The sequence below is a fragment of the Gallus gallus genome, chromosome 13, assembly GCF_016699485.2.
Source record: "Gallus gallus isolate bGalGal1 chromosome 13, bGalGal1.mat.broiler.GRCg7b, whole genome shotgun sequence".
Taxonomy (NCBI): Eukaryota; Metazoa; Chordata; class Aves; order Galliformes; family Phasianidae; genus Gallus; species Gallus gallus.
This window is the reverse complement of record NC_052544.1, coordinates 15,098,888-15,116,718: the sequence shown is the minus strand read 5'-3', so window position 1 is coordinate 15,116,718 and position 17,831 is coordinate 15,098,888. Positions and strand designations below refer to the sequence as shown.

The 17,831-nt window shown below is 40.0% G+C and overlaps 1 long non-coding RNA gene across 2 annotated transcripts in view; it reads right to left on the bottom strand.

The window, feature by feature from the left end:
• Positions 1-2,039: 2,039 nt before the first annotated feature.
• LOC107054563 overlaps positions 2,040-17,831 on the bottom strand; it is a 34,328-nt gene continuing 18,536 nt past the window's right edge. The window contains exons 4-5 of one of the 2 annotated variants that reach the window (XR_001468945.4): positions 12,028-12,169; positions 2,040-8,630 (exon numbers count right to left, since the gene is read on the bottom strand). This is a non-coding gene — a long non-coding RNA (uncharacterized LOC107054563). The remainder of the gene's footprint in view (positions 8,631-12,027; positions 12,170-17,831) is intronic. The other variant, XR_001468944.4, reaches the window with a different exon arrangement.

The following is a 17,831-nucleotide window of genomic DNA, read 5'->3' as shown; positions in this document are numbered from 1 at the left end:
AGCTCACTGACTGAAGAGGGGTTAGACTGGTTCAGTGTTATTGCCATTGGTTTCAGTCACTCGGCTTTGCAAACGTGGCCAGATCTAAGTCCAGATACCAACCTCAGGGCAGCATAAGCCAGCAGGTAGGGCAGACCCTGCCCTCTGCCAGCTGCTGGAGGGAGGTTATGTGGTGGGATGCTCAGCTTCCTCACTGTGCCTAAGAGCTTCTGAAGGAGTGTTGCTGTTCTAGGGTCTCTACTAACTTTGCATCCTCCTGTGCTGTGAGCTACTGTTCGCTGTTTAGGATGCTGATCCTTGTGGTGGCTCAGCAGGCTGGATGCCAGAGCCCTGATGCTGGTCTGGAAGGACCTTCCAAGTGGAGTCACCTCTCCTTCTCCAGCTGTGCTCAAACAGGCTGGGTCATTCAGAGGTCTTCTCGTACCCTTGCTCATTACTGATGCTTTCACATTCTTCTCTCCTTTCAATTTAGGGATAAAATTCCTATGGAGAGAAGTACTGTTGGGCTGTGGTGCCTTCCTGGGAGCAACCAGCACAGTAGAGAACTGCAGTACCAAGAAACAAGCCAGCATGTCTGCTCAACCAGCCAAGACCACCATATACAATTTGTAGGAGGTGAGAGAAGACATAATGTGGGTCAAGGGAATAAAAGTGTTTTTATAAATAATCTATGATTATTTATAAAAGATGTCAGCCTCCTACTCTCTTTCCATTGTGCCTGATAGCATTTCAGAGAGATCCTCAACTTCTACAGTGGGATTTGGAGTCATGATACTACAGTTTTCATACAATACATCATCATCATCATTATTATTATTATTATTATTATTATTATTATTATTATTATTATTATTATTACTTAGGACTCCACTGAGCAATCTTGACATCTAAATAGAACAGTATAACTTAGGGTAGAGGCTACCGGAGATCTTTGCTGCCTGGCAGGAGAACTTAGCTAAACCTCTCAGGTTATGAAGGAAAGGCAATTCTTGTTTTCCCTCCTGCTCAGCAAAGTAAAATTCAGCTCCTAATTTTCAGCAAAGAAATCACAATGGTTGGATTTTTAGCATCTGATTGCAGACCCACCTGTGTGAATCTGGAGATGCCTACAGAGCTGGGAACCCAGTTCCCTCTTTGGTAAGGTGAGGAAGAAGGGAGAGCAATCAGCTTTCACTCATGTTTTTTAAACTTCTCTTTCCTTAGGGATATCAGAAGCCATTTGTTTCTCCCAAGGAACTTGTGCTGTCTCAGCATTGCCCCCTGAGATATCAGTTTGAGAACACTACTGCAGGTGTTCTCCAGTCTCCAACCAGTCCTTGCCTTCTCATTGGTGCCAAACATCAGGTCACTCACTTGTGAAGCTGAGTCCTTGTTGACGAGATGGAAACTTCTAGAGGCTCCTAGAGACACAATTTTTTTTCCGCTGCCTGCAGTCTCCCCAGTGTTATAGTTCGTGCTTGCAAGCCAAAATCAAACCCCGACATTCTTACAGTAGGTGGAAGTGTTGTTTGGAGTATGGGATTGTAGCTGGGATTCCCAGGTTCTGCCATGGTGTTTCCTGGTAGAGTAGACAAAGACTGATCATGATATTTTATACATTTCTTTGACCACAGGATCAACTTCCAGAACAAAACCAAACCTTTCTTCTTTTATCCATCCCTATGGCAAAGCTAGAAATCTGGAAGAAAAATTTTTTGACTATTTCCCCCTGGAGAAGGAACATTCAGAGGATAAATAAGTTTTCTTGAACTTTCACTCTTTAGCTCCATCCTTTTCCCTCATATTAAAATAGATCTTCAACTTTTTATTTTTGCACTAATAATTGTGTGGACAGAGAATTGGCATTGCTGCTTCTTTTTCCTCTTCTTCCTTTTCTTTGTTCACTTTTAAACTTTTCTTTATTATTAAATTCCAACTTCCAGCTGACCCTTGAATAATTGGTTTTGTTGCAAGGGTTATTTGAGGTCTAAATGAGCCCAATGACATCTGTTTAATTTTAGATGCCTGGAATATATTCTAAAATTAATGAAATCCAAATGTATGATAAACCAATAGAACAATTTTATTTATTAAAAAGACGGTTAAAAATAATTCTAAACATTTCAAGAAAACAAAAGAGGTGAATGGGATTTGTCACTGTTTAAGTTGTACTTATTATATTACATTTCAGTGAAATGCCCTCTTGACCTTCCACTGTTTGGTCGATTTCCTCGTCAGGGTCCTTCCAGCTAATTTGCTTTGACATAAACAAAAAGAAAAGAACTCAAGAATCAAATGCAGTCGTCCAATATTTGGGGTCTCTGTGCTGATTATAGCCAGATACAAATAAGAATGAATGGAACTTGCTAAAGATAGGACCATGTTATTAATTCTCCATGAATATTTGGATGGTCATGGGAAAACATATGAAGCCACACACAAATCTCAAATGTGTCACAAAATGTAGTCTGACTGCTCATTCCTTTTAAAAAATGTGTGGTTGAAATGTCCAATTTCTTGTTTTCCTCTTTAGTACGATTTAGTTCACCTTCTGGGCTGCAGAAATGTTACGTGGTACAAGTGAATAATCACACACCACGAATGAGGATGGATGATTTATCCATTTTATGTATTCAGTTTGCTACATGTATTCTTTTGAAAGGAATGCTTATCCAGAGGAATTACACATATATCACGGATCAGCCAGGAGAGAATTTCCACTGACATTTATAAGATTACCAGTGCAACTGGTGCTGCAATTCTCTTTGGTGTCTCTTGTGTCTCCAAAACAAATGCAATTTACAGTTTGTGAGAATATATATACACACATGTAATCCATAAGGAAATAAACCTTAAAGATTAATATATTTTTCTACAGTACTTTTCACAGAATCATAGAATCATCCAGGCTGGAAAAGACCTTTAAGATTATCTAGTCCAGCCATCATTTGAAGACATTATGTAGGTATTTGAAGACAATGCTTCTCTTGAATAGAAGCTGCAGGCAATACTTTCATGAGCCTCCAAGATTTTCTGTAGGGGTAGCCAGAATCCAACCTGGTGTCTGTGAAATCTCTCAGGTTCTTGAGAAGCAGTGATTGACTGTTAGCAGTAAATTAGGATAAAGCTGACAAATACATAAAAGATTGTTGGAATGATGGTGATCAACATCATTCTGGAAGCTGATTGTATTTGCTATACTTATATCTGATAACAAAGTAAAACTATTTAACCATAGTTTATTGGACATTTCTCTGTAGTACAGGTGCTGAGCTCCAGATAACTGTGTTACGTGGCTCAGTGCTTAACCTTATCATTGACTCATTTTTAGCTCAGTTGACAGAAGGATCACTGGTGTAGCTGTAATTGGAGTTTACAATGTTTGCAAGTATTAGGTGACTTGTAGCTTAATGCCATAACTATAGGGACAATAAATTACATGGTCATTAGAGGGCTTTAGCTATTCATATAGTATTAAGCATAAGGAGGACAGTAACATTGCTCTAATAACACATAAAACGTATATTCCAATTAAAACCATAATAGGATAGACTTGGCATTATATTACAGCCTCTCATGAATTTCACTGCTGAGAAATTATTACCGTTAAAATCCTGGTTTCAAAGACTTGCACACAGGGATAATAAATTCTCACAAGCAGGTTTAGGCGGAAGCACTGCGCCCTGTGGAGGAAGACTGTTTTAAAGCTGTGAAAATTCTGCTAGTGAGCCACAATTTGGTGGGCTGAGCTTCTTGCTTCCCTTACTTCTTCTCCACATTTGAATCTCCAAACTAATTGAGGCTTACTTAAAAGAAATTGAATAAATAGAAAGCAGTCAAAAATGAAGGTACTCTCAAAGCAGTTTTGTCGGTGTACAAGACTGTGTGTTTTACTATGTTCTTGAGAGACTTCTTTGAAGGGCTGTTGAAATCATCTTAATTTTAAATCCAAATCTGTATTCTGTCCCTGATATATGCAGTGTTTCTCTTCCTAAAAGGCAGATCCAAAGAGAAAAGTCAGAGATAGACTTTGACTGAGGAACAGCTTCATGGAATATATTCCTCGGTGTTAAAATACAAAGTTTTTACCTCTTTTTTACACTCTCCATTGATGTCCCCAAGGACAGCACACAGCTGCTACGTGTGTGCATTCAGACCTCACAGCTTGTAAAATTCATTATCCCAAGGGTATGTTTCACTTCTGTTTGAAGGTTCTGAGTCCTATGAAACTCAGTCATTTGCTTCACTGCAAAGAAATAGCAATGTGCTTGTATGACCTTCCAGAAGAAGGCTGCTGGTCAGAATACTCCCCTCCCCCCTTCTCCTTTACTTGAGATTAGGCCCTCTTGTTTGTTCATCAATCACTTCATCCTTGTAAAGCTGTAAGAGATATGGAGCTGTTTGGAAGACAAACTGAACTGTGCTTCCTTGGTCAGTTCTTCACCTCTCTCTCCCTGCCCATCCTGCAATAACCTCCTTAAGTCTCGGTTGTTAAAATGGTTATAAACTTGCTTTGGGAGATTATGGCTTTGCATCAGTCATACAAAGAGTATTTGAAGTGTGGTTAACATGGACTAGGAGCTATCTCCCCAAGCTGTTTCACAACAAGCAAAGCAACTAAAGACCTTATTCCAGATCATTAGGAGATTAGAAAGGAAAGTTAAATGGGTCCCTAGGGGAAAAAAATGAACACCCTTTAGAAAACAAGAATGTTTCTTGAAACACAGTTGTAGGAATGATTAAGAGTTGGGTTGATCATTTTTCTTCAGGCATACTCAGCACCAAAAAGAAAGCTTGCAATGCTGAAGCCACTACCAAACTGAAGAGAGAATCAGGAGTCCTGTAATGGCTTGGAAAGTGCTCCTTTCCCTTATGGTGAACTACAGCTTATAGTGGACAACAAAACTATATTCTGAGAAGGATAAACTGTGTCAACAATAAGAGAGTTTTTCTTCCCTCAGTGCCATCTGGGTTCCCAACCCTTTTCTTCAGAGCGAGTTCTGTTTCTCAGCGTAAACCATTTGGGTTGGGGTTTGCTGTACTCTTTTCTCCACTCATAGCCTCCGGTGGAAGCCTCCAGCATGAAACCCACCCACTGCAAGCTCCCATGCTTGATGGAGGAAGAGGCCTCTGCTCTCTCTTGCTCCCTCAACTCAGGGTTTCACATTCCAGCAGCTCTGAATGAAGCCCTGTGTGCTGACACTGAGGACATTTCTCCTTCATTTGGGAATGGAAACATGGGGCAGCGGCTCTTCATGCCTCTGCAAGAACCAGCCTGTGCAGTAAGAAATATTTTTCTTGCCTTACTGAGGACTTGGATGAGCAATGTGACCGGATAACACCAATTTATTGTGAGTTATATCCCTCTGCCACATAACACCCTTGTGGAACTTCCTCCTCCCCCAAATTTAGGAGTTAAAGTACAGTCTGCTCTGCTCTTCTGTAAAAAAGGTTCTGGTATATAATGAAAATAAACAGAGAATAGTCTACAGTGCACAGGCCAAAGATCTTATAGTTGCTGTAGGAAACATACACAACTATCTTCCAATGGAAACAGTGTGATGTCTTCTTGCATGTCCAGAAATTTTTCATTCTGTCATAACATTATAGTCTCTCCACTCCTCTTCATAAGCCCTTCATCCTTCTTTGCTAATGGTTTACAATATAGAACAATTTAACTGTATATATTGATGTAAATCATGTCACCTTCTCTGTGAATTATATAAAATAATTCATACTAAAGAACTCATGGAAGGGTTTCTAAAGCTGCAATTAATCTGCTCTTTTCCATTACCCTGGGCAAGAATAAAAGCCAGATACAAATCCTGCTCTTTCCCTCAGAAAGAAAATATGCAGTTATTTAGTAACTGAAACTAGCATTTCCACCTATTCCTAAATTGGACTATTCAAGCTCTGAGGAAAGTTTATTAGCCCAGACCTTCACCACTGAAATCAGTGGAACTACAGACAACAGAAAGCGTAGTTGATATTTGTTTACAGAGTGTTAGCTAGTCAGTAATACCAAAATAATTCCAGATAAAACCAGCTTCTTATCAATATCTTGACTTCCTTCTTGGTCAGAAAGTCATTTTACATCATATAAAGTGTAATAATCTATTTGTGCCTGTACACTTTGAAATTGCTGTGGTCTACACCATGCTGCATTTCATTCCTTGCCCCAGGCTAGCTAAGCAGTACAAAAAACATAAAATGCTTTGGGTATCTAAGACTCCAGCTTGTTGTCACTATGTACAGCTCTACTACCCTTGGGGTGGCCATACTGACTGGTCTTAGTACAGCTTTCCAAAGTGCTGTAACAAACATCCATGAGTTCAGTCAGGAAAAGAAGGGAGAACGTATGGGTTGTAGAAGCTGTATTACTTGGGAGTGCGGAGTCCTTGTCCTGTGCTCAGCCCTCTGCTCATCTGGATACAGAGGGTTTGGGTTGGCACTGTGGGCTGGCCAAGACGATCTGCTTTCCTCAACCCACTGCTGTGGCTACTAACAGGAATGACCCTGTGATTTCCCAGGCTGAGAAGAAACAATTTCGTAACCTTACATCCCTGCAGTTATTTGGAAAGTTTCCAGTCTTCTTTTGAAAGAGTCGTATTTTATTCAATTTGTATTTTCTCAACATCTGGTTGCCAATGCTAGCCCACAAGGTTGGGCGATTTGCACTTAAGACATGATATTGAAATGCAGGCACTTAAGAAAGTATTGGGCATTTAAATGGTCCAATTTAAGTATATGAAATAAGACTTTCATACGTTTTTTGTCAACCTCACCACCCAAAAGTGAGATTTTAGATACCCATTTAGGTGGCCACATCTGAGAAACTGGCACTCAAAACATGTACAAGCTCATTAGGTATGCAATTATGGTCACCTAATTGTGGTATTCCACACAGGGGCAATTGCTTGGATTTCCTGTGAGGGAAAATGAGCATATGTCTGCTATGGAACAGGAGAACATTCAAACTGTGTGCAGCTGTACTTGTGCGTACAAAATGCATGGAAAATCCTTGATGTGGGGCATCTCTGTTAAAACCAGAAAAGAACAGCCCCAGAAATTCAGGTATTAGGAGTTAATATTAAAATAGCACAACTTTTGAAATCCCTCCTTGTACTGTCACTTTAAATGTTTTATTGATTAAGGCCTAGATTACTTAACCTAAAGCCCTATATTTATATTTAGGCAAGGTAAGTTATGAGTCACGAGTAATCCTTTTGATCCAGAGGTTGCCATGGGTCACCAGAGAAATGAGTTGAGTTATAATATCCTAGCAAACTAGCTATGTGTACAGAAGAATAAATTAAATAAACTCTCCTTTAGAAAGTCTCAGTGATACCATACTCTGTTTCTGTTTAACCAGAAAATGTTGTGTTTGTTTTCTTTTCTCCCCCATCTAAAACCAAAATATATTTGTGATGGCAGATGCAAATATAGTCACTGATGTTTGTGACCAGCTGAATTGTCTTTTTAGTAAGAGTGTCAGCACTTTGCTCCTGAGCAGAGAACTGGAGCCTTTAAAAAGACACGTGAATAAATTTGACTCAGGTGACTTATTCGTGTTAAACTCAGAGTTGAAGCTGTGTTACTCAGGTGTGTTTGCAACTGTCTGGTCAGGTCTGCTGTCTAGTGCAACAGCAATTCAAAGTTGATATTCATAGTATTCAGAACCTGTGAAGTATGTGAAATACAAGCGTGGGTTTAAGTATTCCCCTATGTTTGCAATCCAAGTCTAACTTCAGTGCAGTAAGTTATTTCAGTTCTTAGGCAAGCCAAGCCTGCAGACCCTAATGAGAATATGATTTCTTTCTTTTTCTTTTTTTTTTTAAATACAGTCTTTGACCCTGTTAAACAAGGTGGTGAGAATGCACAACTCCCCTTCAAATCCTACAGGTCTGTTTTTGCCTTAGTATCCCTGCTTCACAGGGATTTCTTGTGTCAGTATGGGATGCAGAGGGCACCCTCAAGGACTATCAGTGTGCAATGTGTTTGCACACTCACTTTGTGTCCGCATAGCTGGAGCATGCACACATAACAGTAGGAGAGGACTGAGGTTGTTGCACACTCAGGGAAAGGATGCAGAGTTGCTCTGGTGCTCTGAATGAAGTTGCACTTGCAGGTTCTCCCTGAACACACAGGAAATTTTGTCTGATGCAGACTTGCTGGCAGATATCAAGTTCCAGAGCAGACATAACCAAAGTCATAGGTCTGAATTCACTTTGAAATGAAATTGGTCTCATAAAATAGCAGAGGCTTTTGCTTTGTTTACTTTCTTTGGTGTGGTTTATTTTTAAAATGTATGCATATTTCTAAGAAGTATCTTGAACATTTATTTTTATCGTGGAAATGGAATGCTTCCTGGCTTTTCTGAGTGTCTTAGTGTAAGCTGACCAAATTAATGTAGGCCATTACATACAAAAGCCGTGTAGGAGAGATTGAAACTGATGTGACTTCCCATCCAAAGCAGGTAAGAAAGTTGGATGTCCAGTGACCCAGGAGAACATCTGCTTGGTTCTTTTGACAAAGTTTACAAACCTGCTGGGCAGGACAATGAACTTTGCAGAGCTTACTCAAAGTATGAGAGTCTTCATAGTTGTCAGAAAACAGAAGATGATTCCCAGATGTTCAACACTCATGGATTACTAAGGAAAGCAAACAGAGGGAACAACTTTTAAGGACCTGAACAAAAAATGTCTGGTCTGGCTTAGGATCCTAACTTGCTAAGTGGGTGAGTGTCTGTTCATATCCAAGTAAGTGTGGGAGCCTCAGGCCTGCAAAATCATTACATTAAAAACTCACTGTGAGCTGGGACGATAGATCACATGCAAGCATGGGAGCAGGCTGTGTGTTACTTGTCTTCTTTTAATATGCGCTCAACTTTTTTAGCAGAAAAAACAGATTCATTAAAAAATCTGCATCCCAAGATCTGTGGGAGACTGGGATCTCTCATGGACCATTGAAATGGTGTTGGTCTCGGGGTTTTTTGAAGCACATGATCATCAAAACTTCCGTTTTTTATTTATTTGCTGTTCCATCTGTACAAAAATCTGGTTGTGCAATTTACTGGGTTTAGTTGCTCTTGATCTTTAAGCATAACTCAGTGGAAGATTTGACCTTAAGACATTTCCTGTTTCATAAGTGGTCTAAAATAAGAGGGTAATAAACAAAGGAGTAATTTAGTATCCCAGTTCAACAAATGGTTCCATACTGATGGAACCATATTTGTTCCAGTATCCAGTGATGGAGTGACCATTTGCTCCTCCTCCTTTTCATTTACCAGCAATGTTTTTTTGTTATGTCCAAAGGAAACTGAGTGCTAGCTTTAGCCAAAAGTAAAATTGGTCTGGCAAAATATCCTGTATTTCACCTTTGTTTATAGCTCTCAATAACTTCTATTTCCTTTTGCATTATTTTGTTTCTCTGTATTTGGTGCCCAAGTAGAGGGCACCAAATATAAATATAAATTTATAATTTATGTAAACATATATATCTTCATATATATATCTGACATGATATCACAAACTCAGAAAACTTACCACTTGGATACTTCAGTGAAAACTATCCCAAAACTGAATTCCTGTATTGCAACGTTCGGTTTTACAGGTTAATAGTTTGTCACTTGCTTGAACACACAGGAACTCATTGGCAATTCATCATTCTGCCTTAGTTCCTTTCATTGAACAGGGAGGTCCCGGCTGACCTTTGCACAGGTTTAATGTTTTGCCTTCACACCTCCAAGGCTGAGGAGTTTGACTGACATCAATAATTAATTTTTGAACAAATACAACACACCTTTTCCTATAGTTCCTCTCAAAGATATGAGTCATTATGCATCGCAACAACAAGCATGTTGTGAAGGGGAGAGTCCAAAGGACACTGGTGAGTTCTGAAGTAGAAGACTCAGCCTGTCTTGATGCAATTGTTAATGCTGTCTCACCTCTGCTATTCTGTCACGTCCTTCTGGAGGCAGAAAAGTATTTGTGTGTACTGACTGCAAAGGACAGGTGGCACCAGCTGCTCCAAAGGACTCTCACTGGCTGCTTTGGGCACATGCAATAAACATGATGGGCAGTTCTGGAAGCCCATCACTGGAGTCACTTCAAGTGACTGGGTGTCCAGGAAAGCTTTCCAGGTGGTGGAGGTAAGATGTAAGACAACAAAATGAAAGAAAATCCTTGTCTGTATGAACAGCCTCATGAGAACTAGGCACTCACAGAAAGAGATGGGGAAAAGCTAAGAAGGTGATCCATTAAAACTGATTGTTTGGTTCTCCTGCATGGCTGCCAATTGCTCATCTCAAGTTTATTGATTTGAACTTGTCTCAAACAGAGCTTTTAAATCTTAGAGCCTGAAAAACTTACTAAGTATGAAGATGAATGACACAAACATTGTTAAGCCTGCCTTTTCTAATGTGTACCAACATGTGTTAACACATAAGAAAAAGAACAGTTAAAACAAGAAAAGCCATAGGTAATATGTCACTTTTTTTTTTTTTTTTTTTATTAGTTTGCTATTTTTTATTACTAATCCTGTTCCTTGCAAGGACAATCAAGCCAGACAGCCTGGCTAGCTATAACCATTATTATTTACTTTGTCTCTGCAAGTTTCAATTTAAGAGTCTCCCATTCCTGTGTACTAAGAATAAATAAAGTATCCCCTCAAAATGTGTCTAAGCAACTGCCCCCAGTTGTTCCAGCTTGCAGGGTCCTGTGACCTGAACTCTAAACCATGCTGGCCATGACTTGTCATTGAAGGAGACTGATTTGGGGAAAAGGGAGGAATCTGGGGAACAGGTGCTCTTGTCAGTATCCCTTGCCTTTGAGGGAAGCATAACTTACAATGCAATTTGTATTGCAAAATAAATCATGGCTGCCTCAAGCTCAGTGTAATTCCTCTGGTGTGGAGTCTGCAGTTCATGTGATATTTGGGGCTGAGGGTAAGAGGTGCAACAGATGCTGGAGAAGAAATTAGGAGACAAATGACTGCCTCCATGGCCTCCAGTCTCCAGAAAGAAGCATCAGACAAGGACAGTTTTCTGACAGTAGCAAATTCTCAACAGGGTATAGACAAAGAGCCAAATTCTGAGGTTTTAGGGTACTTCAGCTATAGAAGGAGGCACACAGATGCTTTGGAACAGCCAATTCAGATTTTTACCTGCATATTGAGAAACTGATAAGAAAAAAAGGAGATAAAATGGAGGAAACCTGTGATGTATTAGGTCAGCCTTTTCTTTTATTTTTGCAAGATGGAAGAGATAGTTTAGTTTTGGACATATGGCAATGTGGCCCTTTTATGTACAGAAAGGGAACATGACTGTGCTTAGATTTGTAGGAGTGTTTTTGATCATGTAGCATGAGTTCTTCAGGGAGATGTTCAGTGACTTGTGTTGCAGGTGGCTATTTCAGCCTCTGCATGCAGGAAATGAGAGGCTTTCTAGTTAGACAGAGGCTGGATGGAAGTCCCTGGGAAGAACTCTACAGTCAAGTCTGGTGAGGAGATCTGGGCTGTTGCTGGTATTATATTGTTAGGGGCAGCTTTATGTGCATGGAATCTCCTAATGACATGGCCTTTGTGGGACAATCTCAAACGCAAGGGCTATGGCTAGTTAACAATGACTGGTGTTATTTTATTTCTTAAGAATATAATTCCAGAAGTTTGCGGAGGAAACTGAGAAGTAGCCGCTACTTCTCTGGATAAGAGTGGATATTTGATCTCAAACAGCTGATAAAATAGTTGAATGTTCTTCTAAAATAAATTCTGGCTTCTGAAGAAGCTGTAGAAAATGGATTTTTCGCAGCTTCAACAGTCTTAGAGCAGGAATCCAGGGGACAGAGGTGGGACATGTTTCTCATCTAGTCATGCTCTTATGTAATGTTCTTGTCACAATACCCTCAAAAAATGGCAGTCACCTGACACTGGAACAGATGTCATCGTTCTTCAACCAAATTCAACTTCTAATACCACTTCTGTTGTGTGTTTGAGATGGACCGTAAACAAAAAAGAAAGTCTGGAAGGAGTTTAAACCTTTACTACACGTACCACAAAGAGGCACCACAATGGAAAGCTCTGCTGAACTTTGAGGAGCCAGAAGGTCTGGAAGCTTGTAGGGAGAGTTGTAGGCAGCTTCCCTTTTTACTGGGACTTGGAAAATTCATTAGGCCTGAAAATTGCCAGATCTACTCTGAAAGAAAAGGAGAAGGGTCTTGTAAAGTCTGGAGAAAATTCAAACCACTTTTTTTTCTTTTTAATTTGCAGATAGTGAAAAATTGACCTGAGCTTCTAATTGTAAAATTTTGTCTAATAATAAAGCTAGGTGGGGCTGACCCAGGCAGGGTGATACAGTGATGAAGTGTTGCACCTGGGCAGTTTCCACTGGCAGAGATCTTCTGGAAGCCAGACTGGATTTTAAAGCTCCCCACGGGAACAAAGCTGGCCACTAGCACTGATTCTGTTCTGCTTCTTCATCGGCATTAATCCATACACGCTGCAGCACCCCCATTATTTATAGTTGACCTATATAATGATTGTCCACCAGAAAGACACAGAAGGCAACATGTAGGACACCTAAGCCAGCAGGATGTGCAGTGTGTGTATCTAAAGGGAGAGTATGGAGCAGGTTGATAATGAGCTCCAAAAGCCAAGATTTGCTGGCCACTCATTAACAAAATGAGAAACTGAGGTAGTGTGCAATTAGGAGGATTACTGTAAGCTCACAACTTCTCCCCAGCTCCTGAGAGAGTGATTTGTTCAACTGACCTTTTGTGGGGCTGGGCTGGAAAGATATAAATTAGCTCATAATGCAAGAATATTTTTGTTTAATAAAACTGCCCCCAAATTTGTTTGGAGTTCCCAGGCTTCTCAGGAGAGAAAGAAAAAGAGCTATTATGTTCTACAAAAACAATGACATTTTAGCCTCTGTATTTACTCTTCCCCATAGAAAATCTGCAGTAGGCCAAGGTATGTATGACAGCAATGCTTGGCACTTCTACTGTGCATTTCGCATGCTCTTCCAAACAACAAAATGCCTGGAGAAGCACTTCATCCACCAGTTATTGCTCCAAGCTCCCCTGCAGTAAAACAGGTTACCTAAAAGCCTTGCTGATAAATAATCCCTGTTACCCTAAAGAAGGATGGAAACATAGATGCAAAGGAACAGAAGTCCATTCAAAGGCCTGGAAGTAAAAACCTTAAGGGAGAGCTGTGGGATGTTTGAAAACACCTCCCCTTTCCTGCTCACCCCAGCTCCTCAAGCCACAGCACATGCAAGTTTTGGGGCAGACACTATCCACGAGGCACTAGGCAGAAATCAGCTCATGTCTTCCTCATCACCCTCAGTTTAGACCCTATGTGGTGTTTCAGAGTCCCTACTTCCGGCCCCCAGCTTGTTTTGTAGTTCCTGAGAAGCAGATAGCTACAATCTGGCTGGAAAGGATAAAAAAGAAGGGGCTGTTTTATACCCAGGTGGGTATAAATGAGATAGTCCTCAACCAAGATATGGACTCCCCCATTTCAGCTGGCTTGCTAGATCAGGGATGGCAAAGAGGAGACAGCAAGATGCCATATGGAGAGTTGTTTCAGTAGCTGTGTGATGGGGTGTCCATGTTGCATTTTGTGCAGAGAGCCAGCACCACACAGAGATAGGCTTCAGGTGGGCTTTGGGCCCTGGTGCAGCCTGGCGTCACCATAGCAACCGGCGGCCTGAGGTGGGCCTGCGGCCTGCCCCCTCCCTCTGGGCTCTGCCTCGTCCTGCAAATATTGGACTTTTTTATCCCCTTTGTCCGGGTTTTTTGGGTTGTTTCTGCATTTCAGCATTTGGTCCTTGCCCTGCGGAGGAGAAGTTGCCACTGCTTTCCTCTTCCATGCCATCCCCTTTCCTGGTATGCAAGCCCCGGGCTGCTAACAGGGAATGGCTACTTCAGGAGGCATGGGAAAACTGAGAAGAAACAGTCTGCTGATAGGTCACTAAAATATGCCTTTTCCTTTGAAAACCTCCCAGTGTGATTTGCTTCACTACCAAGCAATTTAATTGTTGGATGTATTTAAGAAATATTAAACTCTGCCTTTTTTTCTTTTTCTTTTTCATGTTCAAAGGGAAAGAGCCTATATCGGTACAATACATTTTTAAAAGCCTTTTAAAAGTTCTCTTTGGCAACACCTCTTTGAAGTCTAATCCAATTTGCAATATATGTCTTCCAAGTTAATCCCAATTTTTTCAAGACAACCAGTAATGTTACACAAAGACTTTCCAAAGAATAACATGAGTGCAAGGCACAATGTAGTTAAGTCTCCTGATAAGGGGACAATTCTGCTGTTATTTACAACAGCATATGTCCACAGTTGCTCCTCTAGTGGGTTGACCATGTGGGATCTGCACCATGGAATTCAATTCAATTCTCACTTTTGCTGGGCTCATTCTGTATTCACAACTCAAACTAAGATTTAGATTGAAAATGTTAATTTTTAATAAGGCAGAAGTTTTCTTTATGAAGGCTCCAGGAAAAGGTTCTGGTTAGCGTTCATTGCAGAGCTTTATAGCTTTCCAAAGGATCTCCCTAGACCTTCCACATGCCTTTTCTAAGTACCTTCCTACACAGTCTCAGCAGTACTGTGATTGACCTCCAAAGGACTTATTTTTCTGATACAAAAGAAGACCAATCAAAAAGTGGTGGAAAGATCTCTAAGTGGAATGAAAAATACTTCAAAGGAAGTGAACTCCTGGGTTGTACTACCAATCTTCAAACATCATGAGCAGAAATGTGCCTGAGACTGGCGGACAGAATCCTGTGGCTCAGAACTAGAGCTGGAAAAAGGAAAGCACGACCAAAGAGGTAAGATTTTAAATGTTGTCAAAGTTATTATTGGAACAGTTTCCTAAGGGATATGGTTGAGTCTCCATCACTTGACTCTGGTTTTAGTGCACATGACAGTTTTTCTCACACAACCCCCTTCTCCAACTAATCTTCCAGAGAACTCCAGTTCTCTGTCCCACAGGGATAACGTCATCTGCTTCAGCTTCTCAGATACCAATACCCTTTCTGTTCAGACTAACTAAATGACTAACATAATTACACCACACAGGGATTGTTTTCTCAGCCTGCATTGGGCTTAATGTTGACTGCAAGGGCTTTTGTGCACCAAAACTTCTCTGTTGTTTTGCAAGAATATTTGGTTGAATGAAAATATGTTTCCTGACGGAGAGTATCTCTTCAAAGAATATCTTTTGAAAAATACATACGTAAGTGAAGTCATGTGTTGTTGAGTGGTGAAGAAATAATTGCCTTGAGTGAATAGAAGGATGGCCCCATTATTTCTGTGTTCGTTAGGGCCTTCAAAATGTGCAGCTCTTCACTCTGAGTTGGTACTTGTCTGCTAGACTGAAGGTCTTTCAAGTAAAGTTTCTCCCAAAGCACCTTAAGCACTGAACAACATTACTGCTTCTCTGTCATCAGAAAAACATCTAGGCAAGACGGGTGTCTGGTACAAGGTGTTTTGCATTTGGTTGCTGTGCTTTACATTCCTGAATGGTGGATGCAGTAGTATGTAATACTTGTGAGCCAACTATTCTGAGCCATAATGGCTTTCCAGGACTTTCATTATGTGACCCAGGTGTTCTACATTACAACTCATTTTTCATTCACACTGCAGTAAGAAGACAGGGAAGTCCTGCTTATTATTGTCTTTTTTTTTTTTTTAACAAATCATCTCTATTTGCTGTACACTGATGGCTCATTTGCACCATGAATGCTATGATATGTCAGGCAATATGACCCAATAGATTTACTGCTCAATTGGCAACATTAGATCACCCTGAGACATCAGCCAAGACCCTATGACATCCAGAATAGATTAGGTAGATTGCTATTGCAGATACAATATACCTCTACAATGTTTTTCTCTGGGTTCATTTGGACATGGTTAAGTGTGTCTGGCTATGTAACATAAATCTATTCCCAGCTGCATTTATTTAACTTGCAACATGTATATGCTGTTTGTGTGTGCATTATATCTGTGTGTACATAAGTGGCTGTGTCTTCATGTATATGCATATATGTAAACATATATATATTTATTTATCAGTAAAATATTTTTCTTTTAAAAAATCTCTCACATACCATAGCATCTATTCCATTTTACTGATTTAAAAGATGTAGTCTACTGAAAATAGCTAGTTATCATTCACTCTCTTCCCTGAAATACATGCTATTGGTCTACCATGGTAAGAAAAAGAAATAAATGTGACTGTTTATGTGATTGAGACATGAATGATAAAATGTAGTGTAGGCTTTACAAACTGAAATTAGTGGTGTATGGAGCAGATAAAATACTGGTCATTATTTTCCTTTAGAAACTACAGTGAAAACAAAATTTCCATTAGCACCAACTAGTTGGCAGGAACTAACACATAAAGTTTGCAATTTTCAGTGTTAGGTTTCACTGTCCAGGTTTTCCTTTGTCCAATGAAAAGGTAAAAAGTTTATCAGAAGAAAAACACTGTCCATGAATTTCCAGTAATTGGAACAACAATTTTCCACAGCAAAACAGAATGGATTTTATTCTATATTTTTTTAAATAAGGCCTAGCTGTGTGGTTTTCTGGCTTCAGACCGTAATTCCAGAGCTGGCTTATGCTAATATCTGGCTAGATGAACAAACCTTGGTTAGATTTAGGTCATATGTTGAATGCTTGTATCCCAAATTACTGCCTTGTGGCTTACGGGATTTAATAATGGTTCACTAGCACAATCTGATCACTTGGTCAGACTGTTAAACAGCTCATTAGATCATGCCATGATCTACATAGAGGGCTGACCCCCTTTTCTGGTCAAAGAAACAGTCACCCATTTGTGATAAGCACTTCTTATATTAGTTATGAACATATTGAGTTTGTATAGCCACAGCAGGCTGAACATAACCCCTACTCCAATGGCTGCACAGTGACATGGCACAGTTATGATATGATTATAAACATAGAGATCTTATATTTCTGTCCTGATCACAATCTTACCATAGATACAGTAAAAATACATAATGTAAGGTGATCTGTGCAAACCAGAAGCTGCTGGTACAGATTTGTGCAGCCAGTGGCTGCTACAGCTCTAAAGAGACTGTATAAATGCCCTTCAGTTGAACATATTGAAGCCAAGAAAAGGATTAAAATGCCCACATACTCCGTGGCAGATATCTGTGTCACTGTCTCTCTCTTCTCTAGACTTTATCACATGTGGAGGCTTTCCCAGAATTGAAATACCTATGGTTATTTAGTTTTTCTTCTTTTCTGGCTGCAAAATAACAAGCCTTATGCAAAAGCAGTTGCTCTGCCTTTACCAGAGTTATATTTCTAAGAACAGAGTCCCCAAGGAAGAGGAAAAGCAATGTATCCTTTTAATTTTAAACTGAAAACTGAGATTCTACTTCATATTTCTAGGTCTTCTTTGCCAAGAAGAAATGTTAGAAAGGCCAGTGGCTTTGCAGACCTATGAAATCCACCCTGAGCTGATCTGAAAATAAACAACATCAAAACTGTATGGTTTTGCTGAAATAAAACCCTGGAGCAATGAAACAAATGAGTAACACTTTCTATTGGTCTACGTAGTTTAGTACATGAAACATACATGTAAGCAACTCAAGATGAATGAGTCATCTTGACTTAATAAAGCTTACAAATACTTGCTAAATATTTGAAAAGTCACATGCCAGGACCCTTCATCGCTTGTTTTGTTAGACTCCTGCTTTGCCAAATCAAAACAGTCAGAAATCATAAAAATAATCCACACAATCTGCCTGAAAATGCAGTTTTCTAGCATCATTTTCCTTAGTTTACAGCATCAAGTCCTTCTTTCTGCC